General features: G+C 40.5%; 1 protein-coding gene across 3 annotated transcripts in view; it reads left to right on the top strand.

Annotated features, from left to right (window-relative positions):
* Window positions 1–12,915, top strand: part of htr1b (5-hydroxytryptamine (serotonin) receptor 1B) — a 28,728-nt gene that overhangs the window by 3,604 nt on the left and 12,209 nt on the right. The window contains exon 3 of one of the 3 annotated variants that reach the window (XR_001965244.2): window positions 10,005–10,406. The exons of 1 other annotated variant lie outside the window; for it this stretch is intronic. The gene's annotated coding sequence lies outside the window, so the exon portion shown is untranslated. Of the gene's footprint in view, window positions 1–8,890; window positions 9,122–10,004; window positions 10,407–12,915 lie in introns of those variants that run through there. One more of the 3 variants, XR_001965245.2, reaches the window with a different exon arrangement.

The raw sequence follows: 12,915 nt of genomic DNA, 5'->3' as shown, positions 1-12,915 counted from the left end.
GAGAAGTACAAGGGTTCTGTACGCCAAATTCGGGCTTCTTGGATATGACTGTGTTTGTCAGTCCTCTGCGAGAATATGTGCATTGTTGTAATGTTTCGTTAATTTCTTTAAAATGCCATGTGTTGAGATGAGATCAGTGTTTGTGGTGATGAATAACAGAGGCTACATGTGGGTTGGTGCCAGCAACTGTAGCCGGAGTTTTTCCCTCCAAAAACAGTCAGTAAATGGCATTTGGCCGGTGGCACACTGACCCTCATAACGGTAAGACTCATAGACTCCGGTCCTGCTGGCAACTGACCGTGTTTCTGTAACGAAAGGAAACACAGGTAGCTTTCTTGCTTGGTCGAGTTTAACTTTTACAAAGCTGTCTCATGTATGCAAGGCAACCTGTCGCTTTGGTCTGTGCTCAAACTCAACTTTAAGTAGACGTGTACTGTAGATCAAGGTGCAACGATCCGAGACTTTGGCAGACAGAGAACTTTGTCTTTGTGTTCCACACACTCCTGGGACCAGAGTGTTGAAGACTCTCCTGGCAACATCAAAGCCTTGTTGTACTGTGGAATGCAGATGTTAGTCCACGCCAGTAATGTAACGAGCCGTAATCGGTTTTGTTTTGTCGAGGAATGGTGCAGATCCAATGAAGACCACCGCATTTTTGAGCCCCCTGATATTAGATAGCCACACTTCTTGGCAAATCTGTACGTAATGCGTGCTGTTTGCAACAAACATGGATTTCCAGCGTTATGACAAATATTATGTAGCCATCTGGGTTTTGATTTTCCACCATGTCAGGATGACTTGTTCTGGTAAAGGATACAGGATGGAAACCTTGCTAATTAGTTTTCTATTTCCATATATATTTCTATGAAAAAAAGAAATTGTCAACCTTTTCACTCACAATATTTTTTCGATTTTGCAGTTTATTCCATTACACTCATATACTGTAAGTCTTCGCTTTTTCATGAAATTAAAATGTCATATGCGAAAAAATGAGATCAATTAAAAATGTATTTTGGGAGATCTGAGAGATTGCTGAACTTCAGTTTTCATCAAATGAAAAGCAAATTGCAGGCATTTCAAAGGGATGTCAAAGCACTTGGTAGTCTAAGGTATGTTGTTATCAATGAGAAACTGTAAAAGTGTCACATGGTATGAGAGGCGAATCTAAGGCAAGTCATCCATCACTGTCAAAAACAATTTAAAAGAGCTCTCGTGTTATGCTTGATTAATACCCATCTTGCGTTTTGCAGTAATTGCTGTATGGCGAGGACCTCGGGGGATATGACAGCCTCGGTCCACCACTGGAACACGGCAAAGAGGCAAAGTTTAGCAGTAGTGCTGAACTTCCTGATGGTGTCAAAACTCCTACTTTGTTGCAGGCACACGTTTGACTCAAAAGACTAATTTATTTCCGCTAGATAAATCAATATCCAAGTTAGATTGTAATTCTAACACGTTTGGAATATCTGGTTATCTTTTCGGAACTTCTTACACAGTGTTATAAGACTACTTCATATTGCAAGTTTTCACCCTTGTGTTGTATTTATCTGCATTTGTATGAATTTGTATTTTCTCGTATGTTTTTGGAAAGGAACACACACACACACACATACACTGTCTGAAACCGCCTGTCCCGAGCGGGCTTCACGGCAAACCGGAGCTTAACCCAGCAACACAGGACGCAAGGCTGGAGGGGGAGGGGACACACCCAGGACAGGACGCCAGTCCATTGCAAGGCACCCCAAGCAGGACTCGGACCCCAGACAGTGGGCACAGGCCAAACCTACTGTACCACCCCGTCCCCCCTGACAGGAACATTAGTTGGTTAATATAACACAATGTAGCAAAAATTTTACTATGTTGATTCTTTTTTTTTTTGCATTTTCCATTAATTTGGTTGGATTAATCATACTTTTGGCATTAGTTGGTGCTATATATCAGTTTTTGCAAACTATTCCACATTCTTGAAATGAGCAAATTTGGGTGAATTTTGACACCAAATATTCCAATACCTTTTAGGATCTGATTTTTTCTGGCATGTCTTGGAACTTTCTAGGGTGTTCTGGTGCCTTCTAGAATCTTCCAATGGCTGCAAGATTCTGTGGCTAAAACTGACACTCTAGAAGAACTAATTGTATTTTTAATAATTTAATAAGTAAGCTTTAACTGATCATAATCAATGCAAAAATCAACATAACATTGTATTTTTTCACCTGCACTTAGTCACCGGTTGTTTATAATGAAATGTACCATAGTAAACACTGTATCACATGCTTTGTGGGTCAGTCAACATCCACCAGTCTTTTATTATCCTGCCGTCCGTCTTTTTATACTTGCTTTAGTGTGCCACAGAAAGAGTTTTGCTGTCAAGCCAAAAATTTTTCACATCTTTGGGATTTCAAACGACGGTGCTTTGTCTTTCCAACAGAAAAGAGTTGATGCAATTTAATTACCTTAACCCCCTCCCCCTCTCACAAAAAACAATTTAATTCCCATTCATTAAATATTCAGTGTGCTTCCTAATAATTAGTTGACTTCTGATTTTGACTCTGATCAACCTATTAGATGTTGTGTTCCAGTATAATTGGCGAATCCATTAGTGCTGTTCTCATCCAGGCACCCCCCCTCGGGATGTTAGCAAAATAATTATTGTGCGGTAATGTATTCATATCTCTCTGAATTATTCACTGTGTTATTACCTTCCCCCAAGTCTCGATTATGATAAATATTTGCATTAGTTTAGGCTCATCAGCAGCAGTGTAAACAAACCCTCCGTAGCCTGCGGTGGTAGGAGGGCGATGGCTATCCCAGAATCCTGGTGATGTGTCATAACATGGTCATTTCATTGGACATTATAGCTGGTTTATTGGGAAGAACTCCAACACTGGAAGATGTTGGCAGGTCTTAGATTTGGGTTTGGATCAGTGTGGAAATAAGACAAAGTTGCTAGTCAGCAGTCCAGCATCTCCCAGGGTCGGTTTTCATTGTGAACATGTAACAGAGGACACAAAATGATGACCGAGTCCAAATAAAAATCTAAAGAAAAATTGGAGGGAGGAAAGTTCCACTGCTGCAATTACTACTTGGCAGCTTCCATGCTGAAGAATGCGGCTGACCGTTTATTAAAGGTGACAGATCGATTACGAAGTATGTCATGGTTTTTGTGTCCCTAATAAATTAAGGGAGGGGCGGTTAATGAGAATTTAGACCGGTCTTGTTCTTTTCTACATAGATGCACTGCATGGGCGATGGTTCGCATGAAGTGCCATCAGACAGATGATGGTTATTTTGATCCAACCCGGCCTTTCTTGCACGGCGTGTTTTAAGCATTGATGCCGGATGAGTTTTGCAAACTGAACTCTGCAGCTTTTGTCGGATTTCAGAGGATTATTCATCTCCGAAGAGGATTATTCATCATCACATCATCGGTAGTTGATGGCGCCGGTGTCGCAGATGGCATTACCGTGAGAGTGATGAAAGGAAGCAGAACTGTTGGTTTTGAAAGTGTACGAATCACTCCAGCAGAGTGTCAGCTTGTTAACTAATGTAAATGTGCAACCTGTGACTACATTTACAATGTTTTACAGCTCTGTCATGTTTGGCTTATGAAAAGGGAGATATTCAAAGTTTAAGCAGCAACTCTGTGACCTTAGATAAGGAAAAGTGATCTCCCTGATGGAGAAGGTGTTCGTTTTGCTTTGGAGCATCGCTAAAGGCTTTTAATCTCCGTCTGGGTAAGTAAATAGGAACAATATGGCATGGCATCAGAGTACACAGTTAGTGATACGGAAAGCAGATGGTTTAGAGCTCATCAAGGCCAAATTTGACTGTGGTGTTTTGCAGAAGATGAAGTTTGTCTCAGAATAAAATACAACATAAAAATAGAAAGAACACTCCAAAATATGGTAGCAGGTAGCATGGTGGTTACCACCATTGCCTTGAACCTGAAGGACCTGAGTTCAAATCTTATCTCTTGCTGTGATATCCTTAATTATCAATGTACCCTCGATTCCTCTCAAATCCTGCTGTTGAAATGGCCACACCGAGTACTGCTGCTGTCTTATAGCACCTGGGTGGTGCGGGAGGATGTGGGTTTGATCTCTGCTGAGTCTGTGTGAAGTTTGCATGTTCTTCTTGTGTCTGTGTGGGTTTCTCTTGAGTGCTCTGGTTTCCTCCCACAGTCCAGAGACCTGCTGTTCAGGTAGATTGGTGACCTATAACGTGTGAATGACACGGAGAGTGTGTTTCACTGATGTATGGATGAGTGACCCATTGTAAGTAGTGTATCTAACAGTGTAAATCACCTTGGTGAATAAGGTGTGTGGGCTGATAACACTCCATAGAGTTCATTGGAAGCCACTTTGGAGAAATGTGTTTGCTAATTGAAGTAATGTAAATAATTGTATGTAACTCAGTGCATAAGCCTAAAATTGTAAATTGTTTGGGTTGAAAGTGTTAGAAGAATCAATAAATAATGATAATAAATACCCAAAACTTCACAGGGGTGATAGGAACAGAGAAGGCTGCCATCACTTGAGTATTGCAGGTAGCTCTAGTTCTTGGTGAATCACTGGTACCCTACATGCTCTGTGATGTCTACTGAGGTCAACATCTGGGATGTCATGGCTTTTTCATGGTGGTTCTACACAGCTGACCCCTCCCACTGCTTGTGCTTGAACACCCGTTTCCTGCAATGACGTCTGACCAGGTGCCCCGGTTGACTCAGTGGACTCTCTAAGTACAGGATACACAGATCTGCTGTGATTGTCACTAGGAGGGAGTAGGTGTGTGAAGTACACTTCCAACGCGGAGTGAAAGTGTTAGTGGATCACCAGAATAACACATCACAGAACGCCATAACTCAAAATTTACTGTAGAAAGTGTGTCTAGCACTCTTTATATGCATGCAGCATATGTCTCTTGTACATATAATGCAAGTTAATTTTTGACAGCGCAATTATCTGCCTTAGGAACAAACAGATGATTTGTTTCAGTTGAATTGATGCAGTAGACATCCTCCTAAAAAAGCCAATATTTAATTAATTTATAATAATTGAAATATCACCCTTGGAGGGCACATATAATTAAAGGATTTTTGTAGCTCAAGGTATTTCACATTCCATTTGCATGATTTGATGATGCCTATATATACAGATGTGGTTCTGTTTTTAATTGATTCCTCTTCTCATTATGTCGGTTTCTTGGTGCCAAGTTGTCATAAATCCAAGTCTTCTACGTATTTATTTCAGCATCAAAAATAACCAGACATTGGTTTTGTTACTGGTTGTTTATAGAATTGTTTCACTGTTGTGCTCAAGGCCCCTGAAATTAAAAAATTTAAAAAAAAAAAAAAACTGCACTGAAAATAATTTAGAGCACCCAAATGTGTATTAGTATCTGTTACTCCTCATAAATCAGTGCTTCAAAACTTAAGACCTTTCAGACTGGCTCTAATCTATTAATGTCTGTATGTGTAATTTGGTGCTCATAAAAATGATGGTGAACTGAATTCAATTGCGGCAGTAGCACAATTAACGTAGCAATAAAATGGAAAAAATTCTGATGGTCTTCAATCTTCCCATCATAATCCATTTCATTTGTCATTTATTTTTTCTGTCCTTAAACAAGATTGCCTCTTCATAAAATGAGACCATCAGCTGGTTACAAGGAACCCTGAGGACACTGCAAACCATAAAAAGTGTCAGATAAATGAAAAGTCAGCCAATGCTTTTCTCCCAAGTGATTTACAATGTTAAGCTGCTAAAAGTTATTACATGCATAATTTTACCATGTAATAACCCAGGATAAGTTTCTTGCTCAAGGGTCCTACAATAGGAGTTGAAATTTGAACCTGGGTCCTTCAAGGTCCATGCAGCAGCTCTAACCACCACGCCACCTGCTGTTGCTACACCCCCCGTATAGTGCCACAGTTGCTGCATGCTTTGCAGAGCAAAAAACATTGACCGTGTTGTGTGAACTTTATCTCTTTATACCATAAACACCCATGATCTGAATTATTAACACGTCTCTGTCCAGGGTATGTTGCCTTTCGGCCTGTGCCTGCTGGGTAGACAAGCAGTTATTAATAACAAATAAATGAAAGAAAATCCAAGATTAAAAGACAACACCATAATTGCTGTTACAAATATTATAAAAGATGTTGGCGTTAACCTTTTATATATAAAATACCTTTTCTTCTGGTATTTTTATTGATTTTAGGTACCATATTTTTCATCTGGGTACTGATTATTTTTTATGCAAAAATAGCCATAATTTGACCCTCTCACAAGGGGAATTTGCCTAACAGGCTGTTTTCACAGAGCAAATTATGTCCTCTATGTGAGGAACATGTGTACTTAACCTTAATAGCTTAGTAATATGACTCATTTGTATAAATGGATCAAACATTTTAAATATCTTAGTGCAGAAATGTGACACTGCAAGTCGACGTGGACCAAGGTGTCAGATGAATAATGCTAATAATGCTGGTAAATATGACTGCTGGGTTAGAGAAGTGCAGAAGACATGCTGCTGTCCCTGATCGCACCTCTTTCAAAAGCATCTCTCAGCTTGACAGGGAAATTGGGTCTTTTATCGAGACAATACTAAATTATTCAATACGCCACACAGGTGCTTCTTTATTTCTTTCAATCTCTTGACATTGAGATGACGCTAAGGTTAGAACACTAATGAGTGTGTCCTGACCCACTTCACTTCTGATCTCGGACCATGTTTGTAGTAATGAATCCTAAGCTTCGCTTTGGTGCGAAACTGCAGTCCCCCCCCACTGCCACCCCCATCCCAACACCCCACATTCAGCTCTTCTGGGACGCTATAAATTAACACACTCTCTGAGAAATGTGTTGACTTTGATGCTGCTTTTGAGTAAGAGTGTGACACATTTTATACATCGTGAATCTGTGACCGTTTCATTATTCCCCGTCTAACTGCACCATTGATGTTCACGGGGCCTCGTTTTGGAGACTTTATTACCTTTAACACTCCTCAGAAAGGCTGGATGGGAGTGTAAAGGGGGTCTTAGATATTCAAAAGCATTTAAATATTTTTAAAAGTAGAGATGATTATAGGGGGGTGTGGTGGTGCAGCGGGTTTGGCTGGGTCCTGCTCTCTGGTAGGTTTGGGGTTTGAGTCCCGCTTGGGGTGCCTTGCGATGGACTGGCGTCCCGTCCAAGGTGTTTCCCCTGTGCCCTGTGCTGTCAGGTTAGGCTCTGGTTTGCTGTGACCCCACTTGGGACAAGTAGTTTTAGCCTGTGTGTGTGAAATGATTAAATGTTTGTTTCACAGGTTGCTGGTTCAAATCCCATGAAAAAGTGGGAGAATTCTTGACCAAAGCAATTTACATTACATTTACTTATTTAGCTGGTGCTTTTCTCCAAAGTGACTTATAAAAAGTTACCCATGTATACAGCTGGGTGATTGTTCCTGGAGCAATTTAGGGTAAAAACCTTACTTAAGGGTATTGCAGTAAGTGGTGGAATTCGAAAGTAGGTCCTTCAAGTCCATAGCTGGCATCTCTAAACATTAAACTGCTGCATAATACTAACATGTCAATTACTGGACTAAATGAACAGGTAAAATAGTTTCCACTCCATTGGTTACCATGGTTATGATGACTGTTTCTCAAGAGCTAGAGAAAGGTGACCATCTGAGAACCCAGGACATCTCATCTGCCAACCAGGGGTTGGAAAATGGTTTAGAGGTGTATGGAGGTTTAGAAGTTAGTTGCCTTTTTTGTCAAAGGTTGTCATACAAATACAACCTCCGAGGTCTTTTGAATTGTTCATAATGACAAAATTGGGACAGCACTTGCATCATTTTAACTTCTGTTGGGTGACACAGTTCTCTTGCTTCCCCCCGCCCGATCTGAGCAAATACCACATCTCAGGGCACAATCTGGTGGGCAGAGTGCAGCTGGCTTATGTTCGCGAGAGACATCTCATAACTGAAACAAGAGACCAGCATGTCAATGTGAATGTGATGCAGGCTCTTCATTCGAGTTGTCTAAAAGAGCCTCACGGCTTTCACATTTCAGACGTCATACTTTTTAAGGTTAAGCTCCACATTTTGTCCACTGAGCATCATCACTGAGCTTTGTGTATTGTCATTCTCTGTAGTTACTTGTTCAGACTCATGAGCAGAATTTGTCCTTTCTACATTGACTAAAAATTGCCACAGTCGTCGAACGCATGAATTCAGTTTCGACCCAGGTGCATGGCTCCTGGCAGCTGTTTTTGTAAGAAGAATTAAAAGGGGAGAAAAAAGATAACGAAACTGAAGGCTTGCAGGTCCTTTGTTTGCACTACTACATTCCACTCATCTTTTCTAGACAGAATCAGATGACATTGATCAGCAGTTAAGGTCAGTGGTGGATGGTTTCAACTGTCCTTTTCTGAACTTGAATTTGGTATACAGTATATGTTTTCATGGATTCAGAACTGCACTTACCACAGAAGTGTCAGATCATCAAGAGCTCTCCTGTGGCTCTCATCAAAAAAGTCAGAGTTATTTTATCCTTTATATTTTGTTGATTAGCTGTCACTTCTACCCAAAGAGAATAACGATTTTTGACCAATAAATACATTTTGCCGCATATTTTACAGGTTAGGCTCCCTACTCAAGGGTACTTCAGCAGAGCTCCTTTTGGGATCTGAAACAATGTCATGTCCTTAACCACTAGACTACCTGCTACTTTACTGTGAAGTACATGGGAGTTCACCAGGGTACAGAGCAGTTTTAAATCACAATGTACAGATGTCCTAAATTAACACATGCTGGAAAAAGTCTTTTTTCATACAGTTCTTGTTTCTTTGAAGTCTCAATGACAAGGCACAGTAAAGCTTAAAGAGGTGTTTTTTTATTGTTTCTACAGAATTTCACCATCTTTGCAAAGGACATACACCCATGTCGATGTTAAAGCCCCATGTGTCTCCAGCATTCCATGCCTGTCTTTTAATAGAAAACTTACTTATGTTCTTGTATCCAGCAAAATCCATTGAAGGTCTCCCTATCCTAGCTGGTGAATTTTTACCATGTGACGAAGATACTTTCCTTCAAGAACTTTCTTTGGCACCCAATTCACGGTAATATGTGCAGTGAGTGAAATAAAAAGAATACAGAAAATGTAAAATGAAAAAATACATAAGAGATATCATGAATAATATCATATTTAATAAGTAGTATAATAAAGTAAAATAATAAAGGGATCATACACTATCATTAGAAGTTATATTTGTGAAGGCCTGTGGTCATGGAAATGTACCGCCTGTTGTGGTAGAGATCGGCTCAACAGCCTTGTCCTTCCTATTAAATAAAGCTTTAGTCTTTCAAAGCCACAGTCTTTGTTTGAATGTCACAGAGCTATAGATTTCGCCAGAAAAATTTTCACAGGCACCCAACCAGAAAAATAAACGGATTGAGTTCCCTGTTTATAATGTTCCAATAATATTAACGCTTAAATTATTCGTTATTGGGGATTTAGTCTGGGTGGTGCAAGAGGCTCATTTTCATTTCTTACCTTGCCATCATCACCGTATGAAACAACAACGAGGTTTTGTGGACTAAAATTTATGATGACATCATTAACAATCCCTCACTTTAATTTGCTTTTAATTGGGTTGGTGAACTTCATTTAGACCTGAACAAAAACACACACACACACACACACACACACACACACACACACACACACACACACACACACACACACACACACACACACACACACACACACACATTTTCAGAACCGCTTGTCCCTGACGGGGTTACGGGAGCCAACCCGGCAACACAGGGCGTTAGGCCGGAGGGGGAAGGGGACACACCCAGGACGGGACGCCAGTCCGCCGCAAGGCACCCCAAGCGGGACTTGAACCCCAGACCCACCGGAGAGTAGGACTGCGGTCCAACCCACTGCGCCACTGCACCCCCCTCCCTGAACAAAAACAGGAGATGTTTAATGAGTTTCTTGTAATATTTGACTTTTCTAGCTCCTGCAGTGACTGAATCATATCCAGCAGCAGAATACAGCAGCATCCAATGCTTCAAGAAGCCGACAGGAAGTGAAATGAACCTTCATGAATCAAAAAAGTTCTCATCATTTTCCTTCATTGTTCTGTTCATTTTAATTATGTTTGTACCAGGTCTGAAACACAACCTTAGCATGAAGAATGCTGGTAATAACCTTTGCTGCTGTTAAGTGCCACTGAGTCCATGCTGACCCTTAGCCACCACATAAATAAAGTGCCTCCAAAAACTTCTGTCTTCCGTATTGTCCCTTGAGTTGAAAGAGATTTGTCCATTGCCACTGTGATTTCCCATGATTGCTGATGGTCTTTAATCCTTGTGGGCTAAGCCACTAAACAATCACATATTAGATAACATGAGGTGAATATTTCCACCCCTCAATTTTTTTCAGATCGTCACAAGATCAACTGTCAGCACAGTGATCCTAATTACAGTCATGTTGGTCTACTCCAGCAACATGGCCATCAGGTTTTGGACAGTGTCAACAAGTGAACATTTCTTTTCTGTCAGCTGTTCTCAGGTATTCCATTTAGTGTTACCATCTTTTGACAAAAGAAATGCATCATCTTGTTCACCTTGATTGACACACAAAACCTTACCATCATCCTTCTCTCCAGCAAAATCAGTGTCTGTGCTATCATCTACTATTTCTTAAGAATCCTGTTCTGAAATACCAGATCCAACATTACCAACATCCCTGTCATCTTTTCCATTCAATCTGTAATAAGCAGCTTCTACAGCAGAAAACCTTCTCGCCATCTTGTAGACAACAACAAAATGGCCGACAGGAAGCGTGTCATTATATTGGTCACATGACCATATAGGATAAAAATAGCTGCATCAATAAATGTAAAAAACAAGCACAGATGTCTAAAAGTGCAGGTTTCATTGCCAAAGCTTTTGAAAAAATGATAATTTAAAAAATGGCACTGGGTATGAAGTATAAAATTGAAGCATGGATTAGCATTTTCTTGAAAAATCCCCATGAATTTTTATGATACTAAGTCCTGACACATACACTTCAGGGTACAGCATCTGCTAATACAGTAGGTCACCTCAGGTACCTTATGTTTCCAGTGCTGTGTTGAGAACTTCATTTGTTTAAACTTGGCAAAGTCATAGTAGAGCATTGTAGGTGTACAGAAAAGACACGATGTTCTGCTTTGTTCCTAAGAGAGTACAGAGCTTCTGGGAACCTTCCGGCAAAAAACGCAGTTCATGAGCCCAGAAAAATACAAATGCTGCTGCCAGGCACCAGTGAAAGCATCTGTTCCCCCTCGGGTCTGTCGTGACCGTAGAGACGTGTACCTGGGGATGTGATCCTATACATCACCTCCCTAGCAGCCATCCTTGTGTGTGTCCCCTAAGGTGCTCTGCCCTTTTTAAGTGAACAGTTTCTTCCAGAGGAGTTGCTCCTTGGGCTGTCTTATTATTATCCCACGACAAATCCATCACTTTCATTGCAAATGAGTTTCCAAATGTGTTTATTGTGGAGGTTTTAAGGAAATTTGTAGTACTGACTGAGAAGTATTTTGTGCCCATCCATAATATATGTATCTTACCTCAGCTACACTTTTGTATGTCTTTGTATGAGTCGTATGTCACGTTGGAGAAAGATATCCACAAACAACATAAATAATACAGCTGGTTGTGTAGTGATCAGTGCTGCTGCCTTCAGTGCAAAGGTTAGAGGTTCAAATACCCCATCCAGCTCTAGTACTCTTGAGCATGTTACTTACCCTAAATTGCACCCCTAGAATTTCTTAGCTATATAGACGGGTAAATAGCTAAGCTTAACATTATAAGTTGCTTTGGAGAAAAGCATCAGCTAAATGAATCAATTTAAATAAAATGCAAACTTTTATATCAGGGACACTTTTCTCCAAAGTAAATTACAATGTTAAGCTACGCACTTACAATTTTTACCCATTACTGGGTAATTTTAGCTGGGACAGGTTATGGTAAATACCTTGTTCAATGGTAGTACAGCAGGGGGTGGGATTTAAAAGTTGCCCTAAAGTGCAAGGCAGCAACTTTAACCACTGTGTCACCTCCTACCCATGTATATGTTACATTATATATCCACGGCTATGTCTGGAGCTCAAAGCTCTGTAGAAGCATTTTGTTCCTTAAAACCATTGTAGAACTTCTTAAAATAGTATAACAGTTCTAAGGGTGTGTGTGGGGTGGCTTGAGTATTTCTCATATGCAAGAAGAGGCATAAGAAGAAGAACCTGGCAGTGTAGTGATGAGAGCTGCTGTCTTTGGACTCAAAGGTTGTAGGTTTGAATCTGCCCTGTAGCTGTAGTACTCTTGAGCAAGGTACTAACCCTAAATTGCTCCACTAGAATTACCTAGCTTTGTAAATAGATTAATATTGTAAGTTGCTTTGGAGAAAAGTGTCAGCTAAATGTAAGAACCTGAATTTAATGTAATGCTTCTGAACCTGGCTTCACATAAGAGACCAAAACAATGACGTGGCTCCTTCACATTTAGAAATGAGACATGGCTATCAGTAATAACACTGTTATTCAAGGTCATTTTGATATGATAAAATGGATCAGCATAAAAGTGCTCCATCTAAAATGACATATAGGGAGTCAAAGGGTGCATAAGTACCTGTGGGACCCATCTTAAAGTGCACAAATGCAAGTCGTTGTTTAAAAGTGTATATTAGCTTCCTCAGCTTTAAGCACACTGATCAAGTGAGGCAGCAGATAGCAAGAGACCCAATTTATCTCTTCACCTGTCCTCTCTGAGAAAGCCCAGATGGCATGCCGAATTGGTATTCTGCTCAGTCCCCGAAAACACTGACAAAAGGTCAGGGAGCCACTCGAGCCGAGCTCACAGAGTGTGTGTTGAGACCTTGTCGTC

The sequence above is a fragment of the Scleropages formosus genome, chromosome 15, assembly GCF_900964775.1.
Source record: "Scleropages formosus chromosome 15, fSclFor1.1, whole genome shotgun sequence".
Taxonomy (NCBI): Eukaryota; Metazoa; Chordata; class Actinopteri; order Osteoglossiformes; family Osteoglossidae; genus Scleropages; species Scleropages formosus.
This window is presented reverse-complemented; position numbering and strand designations above follow the sequence as displayed.